The following is a 15,603-nucleotide window of genomic DNA, read 5'->3' on the forward strand; positions in this document are numbered from 1 at the left end:
CTAAGTGCACATCCTAGACTCTCCCACTCACCTGCCCCCAGTCTCAGTTTTCTCACCGGCAGTGCGATCCCCCAGCCAAGCACTCCTCACCTGCATCTTCCATCTTAGCCAGCAGCCCCTGCCACCCCTTTTCCCTCCATTCCTCTCCCGTCCTTCCTCCTTTGCTTCTTTTCTTTCTCTTCTCCTAGAGAAGGGAGTCTCTGGGTCACTGCTTCTCCTTGCTGTAGATTCTCCACCCCAGACCCAGAGCAGATTGCTGCTGCATCCTTGATCTCTAGAACACCCCAAGGAAGATTGGAGGCCATCTCCTCTTAGGATTAGGAGCGAAGGAAGGCAGCTAGGTAAGGGTAACGTGGTGCCTGTTGTCCTGGCCAGACTCTCAAGTGGTAGTCTCAGATCAGTGATGTCTACCGGGGAGCCCAAGACTCCCCAAGATTGCATCCCAGAGGGTTCAAGAGATGAGGCTCCCAACACTTCCACAGAGCTCACCAGGGTTTTAGCAGAACAGTTGGCTACTGTTCCTGACCGAAGCAGGATGAATGGGAGGGACAGGGGTGGCCAGAGCAGTGGCCCTCCCAGCTGAGCAGCAGGAGACAGAAACACCTTGGGGGCCTCTCAAAACTCCTTCCTACCAGGTGCAGTGGCTCACGCCTATAATCCCAGCAGCTCAATGGCTCTCCCTGAGGCAGGAGGATCGCAAGTTCAAAGCCAGCCTCAGCAACTTAGTGAGGCCCTAAGGAACTCAGTGAGACCCTGTCTCTAAATAAAATACAAAAGGGAGGGAGGTGGAGCTGGGGATGTGGCTCAGTGGCTAAGTGCCCCTGGGTTCAACACCCAGTACCAAAAATAAAAATAGCTCCTTCCTCATTCCCAGGTCAGAGCTGCAGGGGTGAATGGTTCCAGGCTGATAAGGAGAATTGATGCAGGGAGGGACCCACTGGATGAGGAAGATACTATCTCTCCATTCCCAGCAGGCAATGGTCTCTCACCCTGGCATTGGAACCAGTGTGGGCTGCATGTCATTCCCAGCTGTACTGGGGGTCCTCCTCAACTAGGACTCTAGTCCTCACCACTCTGAGCCTGAGAGTTTTGAGCCTCAAGACCCTGGCTGGCCTAAGGCACAGCAGTTTGGAAGGGAAGGGCAACTTTGTAGGCTTTGGAGAGGAGACAGATCTCTTCACTGATGACTGGGGCTTCCAGGGCCCTTGGCCACAGAAGGGTCCTCCAGATCCTTTATTTGCAGCATGCCTGGATATTCAGCTCCAGGGCCCAGCCTCTTCCCCTGCCAGGCAGGGGCCTGCTCACACATCCCCATACCCACTGCCTCTACTGGGTGGGCAGCCAGCTCCACTGCAGCCCTGCATCTGGAGGGAAGAGAAGAGGTTGGGCCCATAAGGACAATCAGCCTCATACTCTCCCTTCCCCTTGAAGCCTGGTCCAGAGCCAAGGATCAGCCCCTCACCCACCCCAGAGAGCAAGGCAAGGATTGGTGGAAAGACCAATAGGTTCAGGGGTCACCATGTATGGTCAGGCCAGAGGTCAAAGATTTGCTGACAGCAGCCTGGGAGGTATCGATCCAGTGGGGGAGGTAACAGAACTCTGTCTCCTGCCAAGGACTATAGGGAGGTGGTCAGCAAGATGGACTCAGCAGAGCCCACCCAGAGCAGGATCCTTTGAGTTAGAGGTTGGAAGCTCCAGAGCCTTTCCCATAGCCTCAGGTCCCCTGACAGCAGGGGACTGACGGTCATACTACAAGTGATTTCAGTGTCACACTCTTGGGCTGATGCTCCAGTGTGCCTGGGCCTGCCTGGCCAGAGGAAAATGGGGACCAGGAGGAAGTGAGCTTTGACAGATTTGAAACAACTGAGGAATTGAGGGGTCAAAGTAGGCCTCTGCCTGCAGCAGAGACTGAGGACAGGCTGGTGGTTCTCTAGGAGGGCTGCAGGCTGAGGGCAGGGCTGGCCTCCTGGGGGAGAGGCACATAGCTGCACTGAAGCTCAATGGCTCTCCCAGTCTGAGCTCCAGGGATGACCTCGAGTCACCCCAACACCTGTGACCATAGCACCCACCTTGGCTCTTGGTGCGGCTTGTTTCCATGGGATGCAGAAGCAATTCCAGCTCTCCCACCCTAGAAAGCTTTGGTGGGGGATCTGTCCCTACCTCAGCTCAGAGCAGCATGGCCGGATGCTCCAACTGTCCCATACTCCTCCCACACATATACACCTACCAGTCCAGGCAGGGGAGAAGCTGGCCCAAAGGGGAGGAGCTGCCAATACTGAAGGAAGAAGCCCCTCCCTCAACTGAGCTCACTCAGACAGACTGGTCTCAAAGGTGTTTCTCCATCCATTCTTGACCCTGCCTGGGGAGAGAGTGGAGCGTGTGTACAAGTGAATGTGTACACACACGTATTTTGAGTATGATTGTGTGTACATTTGCACTGTGTACATCCAAGCACTGGTTGGTACATGTTATTTGATGTATACATGTTTCTATCTGTGCACATCAAACATATGTGTGATCAAGTTTGCATACCTGTGTGTTCATATGTACACACGTGTGTGTTTATGTGCATGTGTGGGTGCACATGTGTGTTTGCATGTATTGGCATGTATTTGGCTCGGACTGAAGCTGGACTGGCCCCCTTCCAGGCACTGACTGGAGAGACACTGCAGCTGTCCCTTGGAATGGTTTGGCCTAATCTTAGCCAGAAACCCTCACCAGTCCCTGTGGCCCTGGCCCTGGCAACTGTCCTGGAGCTGAGGGCTTTGACTGATGCTGGCCAGCTGGCAGCATGGCCAGAGGGCAGCTCTGTCCACTGGGAGGACATGTGGTGGCCTCTGGCTCAAAGCAGACCCAGGCTGGAGGTCACTGGCACTGAGGCAGAGGCACGTGGACCCATTAGGGTCTGGAGCACTCCAGACTGGGGCCTGGCTGAGACTTCCTCCTAACAGCGACCCCTATTGGGAATGTCAGGTACTGCAGACCGACTCTACTAGCCCTTATGAAAGCCACTCCCTTCACGGGAATGTGGCTCCTCTACAGGGAGCAGGGGCTTCAGCTTGACCTGTGGTTTTCAAATTGTGCTCCAAAGAACCTCTGCGATTCCTTCAGATCCTTCCAAGGGCTTTCCAAAATTGAGGTTTATGGCTCCCCATCACCCTCCTCAAAAAAGGGCAAGGGTTTTATGAATGAGGCTTTTTGAAGACATTTCTCTAAAAATGTTTTGAAATCTCTAGGCTGGCTCTTGACCTTTCAGCTCTAGGAGTCTGTTTATGTCTCAGTCATATCTTTTTCCAAGACGATTAAATGAGTGTTAATGTATTAATAACCCAATTGCCCCCTAAAAGGTGTACAAGATTACTTTAGAGAAACCAAAGACACCATATGGGGAGCTCTGGTTTCCATACAGGGTGGAGACCAAAAAAGACAATAAGGAGGAAGAGCATCCTCTCTAGAGCTGGGCAGCTTCCAGCAAAAGAGCACATTGTGGGAGGTTTCCAGGGGAGGCACTCCCTTACCACATGGGCTGTGGCATGGGGGACCCTAATAACAGGTATCTCCATCCAAAAGCTCACTGGCTCCTGCCACAGACGGAGCAGGACCATTAAGGCCTGCCTGTCTTCAAGGCATCACCTCCTCCATGGGCCATGAGGTTTCCTGCACCCTGCCATGTCCCCACTGCCTCAATGCCACGCATGTGGCACAGCACAATGCCTGCACTCTACACCTTGGGGTGTCTGGATGAATCCAATTTGCTGGATGTCAAATATGGCTCCCAGGTCATAGAGCAAGGCAGATGTGCCATGCAGTGGTTCTGACACCCTGGCTACCCACCTCCAGCTTAGAATGGCTCTTAAAAGGTCCCATGGGTTCCACCTCAAGCAGACCATGACAGTGCCAGGGATACCAGACAACTCTACTGGAGATGGATGGATACTGAGGCCCAAACCTTTGTCCTGCTGTGGCCAGATGAGATCAAGAGGGATGGGACAGCCTTGTCCCACTCATCCCCATCCATCCATCCGTCATTCAAGTGTTTGTTGTTCTGTGCTGGCACTGTGTGAAGTGCTGTGGGTGCCTCCAAACCAAACAGAGCACTCAGCTTACAGGCTATTTGGGTAATGTGGGAGAGATGCACGACAAAAATAAACAAGTAAAATATCTGGAATTTCAAGTGGTGACCAAGGAGAAGGCAAGAGAAAGAGGAGAGAACATACTGAGGTGGGGACATGATTTTTCAGTGGAATGGTCAGAGGAAGCCTCCTGAGAAGGCGACCTTTGGCAAAGTCCTGGAGGGGGTGAGGAAATAAGATGGCTGAGGGAAGAGCACTGAGGGAAGAGCAGGCCAAGGGAACAGCAAGTGCAAAGGCCCTGAGTCACCACGTGCATAGTTATGGAGCAATGTGGCTGGAGCCAAGTGGGTGACAGGGAGAGTGGATGAGGGGGTGAGCCTGTCAGGTCCTTGCCATGGTAAGGCCTTTGGATAACTCAGAGGGGTTCAGAGACACTGCAGGGTGATGAGCAGCAGAGGGACACAGGAACAGGAAATCTGCGGCCCTTCCTGCTGTCCTGGCCAGGCAAACCTTGCCAGGAAGACACTTTTTAGGAGCCTGGAAGCTGAGCCAGACCAGCTCAGCCCTGCCCAGGCGACCCTCAGTCATGGAGTAATGGCCCTTCTTGGGGTTCTAGTTGCTCCTGAGTTCACAGGGATGTCAGGGCTGGGTTCTGAGCAGCGGCACCCTCTCCTTATCAGTCACCACCGGCCCCAGGTAGAACAGACATGGTCACATCTCAGCCAGAAGGTTCCACTGGTCTGTAGAGGGGATGCCCCTGAGGACCTAGGGAGGAAAAGGCAATGTGCTCCAAGACCTGGGTGTTCCCTCCCACCTGCCACCGTCTGTCACCGCAGTGCCTCAGGGGGACTGACAGTGAACTGGGCCCGACTTTGGGAATTTATTTCCGGAGCTGGTCCTGGGTGGGGAGGTCTACACAGGGATCCTCTCCTCTTACTTCATGGAGGGAGGCAGGCAGAGGAGGCGTGGGGCCAAGGTGCTCACCTGAAGCCCTTGGTAAGAGGGACCCTGCAAGGCAGATAAGGAGGTGGGTGGATGGGGGCGGGTGCTGCTTCCCCACCTCTTATCAGCTCTGTCCTCCACCTGGATCTGTATAGGCAGGAGAGAGGAATGAGGTGGCCTCCAAAGAGGACGTCCTTCTTGACAGGGCAGTGACACCCCAATCACTCAAAACAACAAATGGCCTGACACCTTGACAGACCAAGCAGCGCCCCCTACCTGTGGGATTGGAAGTACCTGGGGGAGAGGGGTTCTGGCCTCTCACCTGGTGACCCTTTTTGTGTCGTGTGGGCTCCTGGTGACACCTAGTGGCCAGGACTTCCTGCTGCACTGTCTACCCCCATTCCCCAGACTTGCTTCTTGGGGATTGTCCCCAGAAAGCAAGGGCACCCTCTGCCCTGGGTCTCCACCCACAGACTTGTTCTCACGATCCTCCTCCCCCACAGGGGCGTGCTCTGGGGCACCTGCACCCACACAGTCACTCTCACACCCTCCCTCGTGGCTCAGCCCTCCCACGTGAACAGAGCCGCAAGGGGCCCCTGGGGGATGTCCTCAGGCCCTCCGGGAAGAGGGTCCTCAGTGTCCCACTAGGCCAGCTGCACCCCTCCAGCCATCCACCCCACCCCCAAGTGTGCCTGCCCAGCTAGTCCGTCCAGGGAGAGAGGCCTGGAGAGGAGGCTACACGGCCACCTGGGACTTCCAGCCAGGCCTCACAGTTGCTGCCGTAAAAGACAAATCTGGGGCCGAGCCAGGAGACCAAGATTGAGAAGCAGCAAGATCCCAGGTAGGAAGGAGGTTGCCAAGCTAATCAGAAGCCAAGGAACCATCTCAAGAGAAAGCCCGCATGGACGTGGGCCCATGGCCTGACACAAGCCAGGCCCAGGAGCTGCGCGTCCTCTTTAGCCAAGAGCGGCCTCCTGCTGAGCCTGGGCCAGGCTGCCTGAATCACAGAGGGGAGCCGGAGGAACTGGGGGAAAGGCCTGGTAGGCGATGGTGCCCAGAGCCCTGCCAACTGAGGCTTGGGGCACGCATGACCAACAGCACACAGCAGCGCTGGGGGCCTGAAACCCCAGGCCCTGCTGGCCCGAGGGGGCTGATCAGCTATGCGCTGTCTTTTCCATTTCAGTCACTACCAGGAGAGGAGGGTAAGTGTCCCTTGTCCCATTTCCCAGCTGGAAGCCCTGAGGCCGGGTAGGAGCTTGGAGGGATAGAAGACAGGCTGGGGGAGGGGGCGGCGGTGAACCCTGTAGGGTGTCGGGCTTCTACTTCTTATGCTTTCCCAGGACCCAGGTGTCCATCAACTGTACACCCGTCCTGCCAGCTTGAGGTGGCAACCCTTCACCCACACTCCCCCGCCAGCCTCCAGTCCCTTTATTATGCAGAGGAGATGCCCCAGGAGCCCGGCCCATCACAGCAGAGCAGAGCAGGACAGGACAGGCTGGTGCCTCTGGCAGAGGTGGGCTAGGGGCCAAGTGGGTTGAAGAATGGGCAGGTGGGGGCGGCTACAGCTTTTCCTGCCCCTGCCCATGAGCCTAGCCTGCTCACCTGGCATGAGGCCAGGTAAGGCCTAGGGGTAGAGGAAGAGGGAGGTGGACACTGCAGGATGCCCCCTCATGCTCAAAGCCCCAGGCACCCCTGTAGGAGCTAGAAGTTCAGGGTACCTGGACTGGATAGAGGCTTGTACTCCCAAGGGGTCCCCTAGGTAGGAACTGGGGTACCCCCATTATCCCCAGTGCTCTCCCTACCTTAATTCTAATTTGGCTTGAAGCAGTTCTTTCCTGGTGGGAAAATTCGGATGGAAAAATTCCAACATCTACCTACCTGAAGGAACTGGGGGAAAGGCCCGATAGGCAGCAGCACCCAGAATCTTGCCAACTGAGGCTCAGGGCACGCTTCCCCAAATTCCCACAGGAGAAGAGCAGAAGCTTCCGGCAGGGAGACAAGAATCCCCTCCTGCACTCTAACCCTGTCCACCCCACCCCCGGGTCTGCTCCTTAGAATGTACCCACTTCTGTTTGGGGCAGGGGCTTTCGAAGACAGAATTGAACTGATTCAGGGCCTCCACTTCGCCACCAATATTTATGGTGTCACTTAGAAGACAGTCTCCGAGCTGGAACTGGGATGTTGCACAGAGGAAGGCTCCTGGCTGGGAGGGAGGGTATCTGCAGGGGAAGGGAATTCAGATGAGGAACAAGATGGGAGCTGCCCAGGGGGACTGGGGAAGCCTGGGAGGGAAGGCTGGCCCAGTGTTCAGGGGAGGGGGCAGCTTGAGGGGGCTTCTGGAGGAAGATCAGATGCAATTCCAGGGTGACTGCAGGAGAAAGGGACGCCAAGGCCTGTCAGTGCTCCAAGAAGCAGGAAGTGGGGGCTAGGAATGGGGGGGGGACAGAAAAGCAAGAGCTATAGGGGCAATGGGAGTTAGGGCAGGGATGAGTCAGATGTCCCCACAGGGGCCAGTGAGGAAACAGCTGAACAGTCACCAGGCCTGAGGGAGAAATGAGGACAGCAGCTCTCACCGTGTATATAGGGAAGGAGCGTGACAGTCCTCACTCCACCCATCTTTCTTAGAGAATCAGGTAAGTCAAAGTCCCTCAACTGTGGTTGTACTTCTCCCATGGGGTAGTTTGGAAACCTGAGGGAAACTTTGGTTGTGAGAATGGGGATATTCTTAGTCCATTTTCTGTGGCTATGACAAAATACCTGAGACTGGTTAATTGATAAAGAATGGAGGTTTGTTTAGCTCATGATTCTGGAGTCTGGGAAGTCCAATATCAGGGTTCTTGCATCTGGTGAGGGCCTCCTTGCTACATTCTAACATGGCAGAAGGCATCAAAATAGCAAGGCAGAGCATGGAGCCAGAGAGAACTTATTCTTATAATAAAGTCACTCACCTCCCAAAGGGCCACCTCTTAAAAACCACTAACATATGACTTTGGGGATTAAGTTTCCAACACATAAATTTTGGGGAAACATTTTCAAATCATAGCAGACTTCTATAGACATTGGGTGGTGGGGACCTGAGATACAGGGGTGTCCTGTATCCCACATGGCATCCAAATATTCTACTGACATTTGTCTAGGTCAGTGGTTCCCAATAATGAGCAGTTCCGCCTCTCAAAGGACATTTAGCAATGTCTAGAGACACTTGCTTGCTATCTACTGGGGCGTGCTATTGTCAGTTAGTGGATAGAGGCCACAGATGCTGCCAGGCATCCAACATTGCACCTTTACTCAGCCCAACATGTCCATAGTGCTGAGGATTCTGGGTAGGTGAAAACCCTACTGGTAATAACCAGAGCCAGGAACTATTAGTTACCTTTCCATCAATGTGACTAAACACCTGAGATAATCAACTTAAAAAGAGGAAAGGTTGATTTGACTCACAATTTCAGAGGTTTCGTCTCTTGGTCTTGTTGCTTTGGGCCAGTGGGGCACAGTACATCATGTCAGGAGCACATGCTAAGGGAGGTCTGTTCACATAATGGCAGTCAGGAAGCGGGAGAGACAGACAGACAGACAGGAGGGGCTAGGGTTCCAATGTCTCCTTCAAGGACACATCCCAATTACCTAACTTCCTTCCACTAGGCCCCACCTCCTAAAGGTCCTACCTCTCCCATTAGTGCTAGGGCTGGAGACAAAGCCTTTCACGCTTAGCCTTGGGGGACACTTATCCAAACTATAATAAGAACCTACTTCTGTCTTACAGTTTCCAAATACAGAATTTCCCAGGGAGTCAACAAACAATCAAGCAGAGATGGAGCCCGATTTGTTCAGAAATTGACCAAGATATGTTTGCAGTCTTGGAAAAACACATCCCTAAAATGACTCTGTGGCTCAGGCAGATACCTGAGCCTAGAAGGATGCTCCCACCCCTACCTGTGACTGTTGCAGCTGCAGCCTTGACCCCATGACCAGCCTCAGAATCCTCTGTAGATTGTACCCAAGCATTTCTCAAATAAACATGTGTCATAAAAACACAAGCTACTTTCCTTTTATTTCTCCCTTAAAGTTGGGACATTAGGCTGATTTTTATTATGCCTGGAGGTTATATTATCTATACATTTTATTTGGGAAAGTGAGAAGACAATATAAGACCCCGTAGAAGGTGCAAAAGCCTGATCATGCTTAGGGGAGGTGGGGATAGGGAGGACATGAGGACCTCCTCCCCCCAGGTTGGGAGGAGATGAGGACAGTCCCTGACTCCCACTGTTCTTAACCGTACAAACTTGATCCGTGGAAGGAGGTGTCCCCTGGCTAAGGAAAGGCAGGGGAGGCCTGGGCACGAGGAAGATCCATGCTTGGGCACTGCCCACAGGATCCTGAGGTCAGAAGCAGGGTGTAGGAGTGGACACCAAGAAGTGGAAACTGCAGATTCATCAGGGGCCAAGAATGTCACACACAGGTTTAAAGCCACCAGTAAGACTGAGCACAGTCCCCATCCATAGGACAACATCCAGCTTCTGTCTAACCAAGATTCTCCCGAGGACCCCAGCAATGGTGCTAGGTGACCCGCTGCGACTCATGGGGAGGGGATTCAGACCCTCAAACCAGTCCCACAAAGCCCCTGATGACTTGCACTCCAAGAAGGGTCTACAAAGAAGGTGGCCAGGGACCAAGGTGGGCTTCTTCTGGTGCAGCAGACTCTACTGATGGCACCTATGATCCTGTAGGTCTCATCCAGACAGGGTTCCAGAGAAGTGTCGTGGGCCTCAGTTCCTCTAGAGGGGCTCCCCTCCCTCATCCCAAGGAAGCACTGTCCCTACACTGGACAGACAGGGGGTGTGGGTGAATGATGGGGGTCCCCCTAGGGAGCCCATGATCAGACCTTCCATATGGTCCTCAACCAACGTGTCACACACAGGTCTAAAGCCACCCAGTAAGACTGAGCACAGTCCCCACCCATAGGACAGCATCCACCTCCTGTCCAACCAAGATTCCCCACCTCAGTGCCCCATGAACCAATGTAACCTTGAATCAGGGCAAAGCCTGGTTTTTACACTAGAAGAATTCATTGGTTAGAAATAAATACTTAGAATTTTCCAGGTTTTTCTTTTCTTTCCCTGATTTTGATGTTTCTTTAAGCCTCCGAGGGACCTGCTATGTATCACATCCAGCCCCACAATGTCCACTGCCCTTCAGGGGCAGCCCCTGGGCCGCCCGCGCTTTTCCCATGCTCCTGGCCTCTCTGTCTGTTAGGCAGGTGGGGATCTGAGCCACGGGCCTGCAGTCCCAGCCCACTAGCCATGGTGGGCCCGGCAGGGCAGCTCTACTCAGCTGTGAAAAAGGCTGGGGCCCATCAGATAAGGCGCTGGGCCCTCCCCGCAGGTACTGTCACTACCGCCACCGCAGGAGGCTCCATCGCCCCCGTCCCTCCCAGCCCTGCCTCAGGCAGGTGTGCTGCCCAGAATGAATTTCATTACCCGACCTCTCTGGTTTCACTATGAGTTTCCTGACCCAGGCCAGCACCCACAGCCCCAGGGGCCTCCTCTGCACCTCTCAGGCCAGAAGGCAAACCTCAGGAAGGACTTCCCTGATTCTGGTGGTCCCGGGAGAGGCTGGGTATTAGTCTCGGGGAGCCCATCTGGCTCTCCTGGACCTTCTCCCAAATCCGGAAGAGACCCAGATTTCTTGATTTCCCTGAGAGGCAGGCCAATCGGGTTCCAGCCCAAAGACGGGGCTCAAAGTCTGACAGGGCTCAAAGTCTGACAGGAAGTCTGCCCTCTGGTGGTGACTATTAGAATGACAGGTGTCCTTGAGTGGAGGGATATGGTAAAGGTCCCAGGGAGAGCTGCCTTAGTCCGGGAGACTGATCCTGCACCTTTCAGGGTTGGGACCACCAGAGAGAAATGAGAGCCCTCTTTCAGAGCAGAGTCCCAAGCCCCAGTCTTCTATGACTCACAGACTCCACAACAACCAATAGAGTGCTGCACAGGGCAGTGTGTGATCCCAGGCCCTCTCTGCAGAGAGGGCCTGGGATAACATAGGAATATGGGAATCCTGACCTGTCCAACAGGTCACCTATCCTATAGCCAGGGAGCCCAGGAACCCCACAGCTTGGGTGACAAGTTCAAGCAAACAGCCCCTCCGGACAGCTGTGGGGCACTGTTCTCATGGGGAAGATCCAAGACTCTGGATATTAACTGACATCCAATTTATAAGCCAGTGGCAGAGCTGGGACAAGAGACTACCTCTCCTAGTTCCCAGATAAGAAAGACACCTGGAATCTTCCCTGAGGAACTACCATGAGAAAGGCATAAGATCAGCTCCCTGCTTTTGAGCAGCCTCACACGGAGAGAAACTGCAAGCAGAGGTGGCAAGGTGGGCACAGAATGGGCATGTCATCCACTCTGAGAACCAGGGAGGCTTCCTGGAGGTGATGTCTGTCTGATTCCTGAGGCACAAGTGAGGACATGTAGGCCAAGGAGCAGCATGAGCAAAGGAACGTGACCACCAGTCTGCTGTCTCTCAGCTTGCAGAGGAGGGGAGTTGTTTCAAAGAGTGACACTCACCCCAGTTTTCTTGGACACCCAGCTTTACACCTGTCTTCCTGGCATAATTACTCACAGTGCCTCCTTTCATTTTCAAAAGGTCCAAGTTGGGGCCTTAAGCCTCAGTCTGGGAGGGGTGCTCCTCATTGTGGCTGCACTGGACCAGGACAGTTTGGGGTGGGAAGGGATTAGGTTTGCCCCTGGAGCAGCCCTGGGGTAGGGAAGAGGCTGCTGTCAGTTTGGAGGAGAATGTAGGGTGTGGAAGGCATCTGGTGGAGGAGTGCATGGTGAAGGGGCAGTCAGTAAGACAGAGCACAGTCTTGAAGCTCTTGGCCCAGAGACTGGGACCCAGGTTCCAGTCATGGGAAGGAGTTGGTATCTTGTGGTGTTGGACAGCCTGGGAAGCCAGAGAAAGAGATGATGCTCTTGCTAAAAACTGGATGCCCCCAATCACCAAGGACAGAGTGCAATTTGGGGAGATTAGAATAGTCTGAAAAAAATCCACGGTTGGAAAAGTGAGGTGGGAGGAAGGGGTGTGCCGGCCAGGCCCATCCCAGGTGTGCCCTCACTCAGGAACCTTGAGCACCCTAGCTTCCATCCTACCCTGGTGACCCTCAGGACTGGCCTGGGGAGACCATGCCCCAGGAGTAGGTGCAGGGCCAGGGTGTGAATGAAGTCTTTGTCATGGGAATAGTTTTCACTGGAACTTCTATTTAGCCATGTGGAGCCCCGTGTAGCTGCCCTAGGCCCACCAGTGAGAGGGCTGGTGTGGGTGGAGGGCAGCCAAGGAGGGTGCAGAAGGAGGAGAGAGGTGATTCAGGACAAAGGTTGAGAAGGTGAGGAGAAGGAAGGCGGTACGTGGTCTGTCACTGCCAAAACTCACGCTGAAACTTGATTGCCTATGGAGGTGCTGAGAGGTGGAGGCCTGCAGAGGTGCGCAGGTCATTCAGAGGAATTCACACCATTCTCTAGGCCCCGGCCACTGCTCTCAGGAGTGAGTGAGTCTTGCTGAGAGAGGATTACAAAGTGAGATTCCCCTGGTGTCCTCCCACCTTCTTCCATCTGAAAGTCATGTCTTTTGATTAACAGAATGCGCACGTCAACTTCTCATCACTGTGACAATGACTGAGAAAATCAACTTTGGAAGAGGAAAATTTTATTTGGGCTCATGGTTTCAGAAGTCTCAGTCCATGGTCAGCCAGCTTCATTGCTCTGGGACTGAGGCGAGGCAGAAGGGCATGGCCCAGGAAAGAGGCCATCAGGCCATGGCGGCTGGGAAGTGGGGGGTGGGGGGAGGGGAGCGACCCAGGACAAGATGTAGTCTTGGTCTACAGGAAATAGGAAATAGGAAGGGCATGCCTACTTCCTGCTTTCCCCAAACCATTCCCCACCTGCCTACAGCTTCCACCTCCTCCCAGGAGTCCATTCAAATTGTGAATCCACCAAATGGATTAATCCACTGATGAGGTTAGAGTCATCATGATCTAATCACTTCTCCAAAGCCCCACCTCTGGACATTGCTGTACGAGGAACCAAGTCTTCAACACATGAGCTTTTAAGGAACGGTTCAGATCCAAATCCTAACACAGAAGTTTCAAATTTTAATGCAGTCTAATCTGTCACTTTCAGTGTTTAGTCACTAATAGTGTTTCTTGTGTCTTGTTTAGGAAAATGAATTTATTCTCTCCTCTAGGTCTTTTTCTAGCTGTCGTTTCACCTGGGATTGGGCTGTAGTTTGGATCTAGATTGTCCTCCATAGACCCATGTGTTAAAGGTTTGTTGCACAGCTCAGTGCTTTAAAAGGTGGGGCCTAGTGGAAGATGGTAGGCCATGGGTGCACGGCTATAAAGGATATAGTGGAGATGATGGAAACCTGACCCCTCCGCTTCTTTCCCTCTCTCACTTTTTTTTTTTTTTTTTGCTTTCTGGCTGCCATGAGGTTAGCAGCTTCCACATACTCCCTGCCACAATGTGCTGCGTCACCCACAAGCCCAAAAGCAATGGGGCCAACCAGTCATGGACCAGAACCCCCAAAACAGAGCCAAAATAAATCCTTTCTCTTTACCAGTTGATTATGTCAGGTATTTGTTACAGTAACAGAAAGTTGACGAATACAAATTGGTTTTAGAGTATGGTGTACGGATGGGAGTGTTTTTTTTTTTTCCAAATATAGATACTCAATTGATCCACCACCATTTATTGAAAAATCTGGACTTTCTCCACTGCTCTAGAGTACCATCTTCGCCCTGATAAACCAGGATGGAGCTGCTTCTGCATTTTGTGTTTTGTTCCACTAGTAGATTGTTTATCCTTGCACCAGTACTACCCTGTCTTCTTTATAGTATGATGTGTAAGTCCTCCAATGGTGTTGTTCTTCATATACACTGTAGCATCAACTTGTCAAGTTTCACCAAAGAAGGAGAAGGAGGAGGAAACTGAGGAGGAGGAAGAGACGATGACAATGACAGTCAGACAACAAACCCCTCTGGTTACTTCGATTGAGATTGCAGCAGATGGACTGATCAATGCTAAGATCAATTTGAGGGAAAACATCTTAAATTCCAATCCCCAAACATGGTATATTCCCCTGTTGAATTCATATCTTTAACAATTTTTTTCACTGGTGTTTTTCGTTTCTGTATAGAAATTGTACTCATCACTCACTAGGTTTATTTTTAGGCATTTGATTTTTATGTTATTATAAATTTCATTTTCTAATTATTGCTGGTATAAAGAAATACAATTAGTTTTTGATATTGAATTTGTATCCAGTGACTTTACTAACTGAACATATCAACTTACAGTTTAAAAAAAATTTTTTTTTACATATCCAATCATGTCACATGTGAATGACATGTTTTATGGCTTCTTTTCCTATCTTCAAACTTTACTCTTTTTTTCCTGCCTTATTACACTGGCTAGGATCTCCAATTCAGAATTGTACTGATGAGTGTCAGCATCCCTTCTCACTTCCAATCTCAGTGGAAAAGCATTAAAGATTTCACCATTAAGTATGATGATAATTGCAGAGTTTCCATTTTCTGCTTCTTAGGGATTTGTTCTTAAGTAGATAGCTTTACTGAATAAAGGAAGTTCTTTCCTGCTTCTTGCTAAGAGTTTGTTTGTTTAAATCATGAATGAATGGTTTTGCTATTCTACCCAGAAAGTCCTATATCCTATAATCCACCTTTTTTTCCTGGATAACTGGGGTATCATACTGCTTGATTTGGGGGTGTCAAACTAATCTTGGTAACCCTTTGTTCCCATTGGCATTTGCAGGTTCTAGTTGAATGACAATAAAATGGTCTCCTGAGCTATGTGTTTGGAAAAATACTCGCAAGCTCCATCCAGCACAGTGTCTTATGTTCTCCTTGTTTCCTTCAAGCACAAACTCCACATCCAAGTTCTGAAAGAGGATCACTCCTGAAAAACCACAGGCCTCTCTGGCCCTTGAGGCTCATGGTAGCCCCTCTGCGACCAGTCCCTGAGGGCACTACCTCTAGCTGGATCCTCAACCAGCAGACCCCAGGACTAAAACAGGCACGGTAGGGGTCAATCTCCTGGGACTGGGGCCATGGTAGAGGCCCCAGGTCCCTACCACCTGCGTCAATCCTGAGTGTTCCAGACCAGGGCTGCTCCCCCATCCCACCCTGAGACAGACTCCTTTAAGAGAGTCAGCTGCTGAACGCGTCTCTGGGGCGGGAGGCTGAAGTCGCCAAGAATGTCGGGCTCCGACGACAACGGGGAGTGCGGAGGGCGAAGGATGAAGCTTTGCCTGGTGGCCTCCCCCTTCCAATCCCCCCAGCACATCCACCCAGGGTTCTCCGGCTTCAACTCTTACTCTCGGGTCCCCACCCCAACTTCGAAGTTCCCTCCCGCCAGCAAACCGCCACCGTCCTTCGCTGTCCCCCGCACCTCGCCCCCCAGCCATGCTCCCACCTCCAGGCTCTCCCGACCAGACCCTGGTTCCATTTCAAATCCACTCTGCCGCTGTCGCACCCCTGCCGGGCCCCACAAACTCAGAGGCAGCGAGTGGGGGGAGT

General features: G+C 52.5%; 1 long non-coding RNA gene across 1 annotated transcript; it reads left to right on the forward strand.

Moving 5' to 3' along the window:
• Positions 1 to 5,908: 5,908 nt before the first annotated feature.
• On the forward strand, positions 5,909 to 9,033 carry LOC139702701 (uncharacterized). The gene is made up of 3 exons (XR_011705269.1): positions 5,909 to 6,217; positions 7,523 to 7,648; positions 8,779 to 9,033. It is a non-coding gene; the product is annotated as an uncharacterized lncRNA (long non-coding RNA).
• Positions 9,034 to 15,603: the final 6,570 nt, after the last annotated feature.

This window comes from Marmota flaviventris, chromosome 18 (genome assembly GCF_047511675.1).
Source record: "Marmota flaviventris isolate mMarFla1 chromosome 18, mMarFla1.hap1, whole genome shotgun sequence".
Classification (NCBI taxonomy): Eukaryota; Metazoa; Chordata; class Mammalia; order Rodentia; family Sciuridae; genus Marmota; species Marmota flaviventris.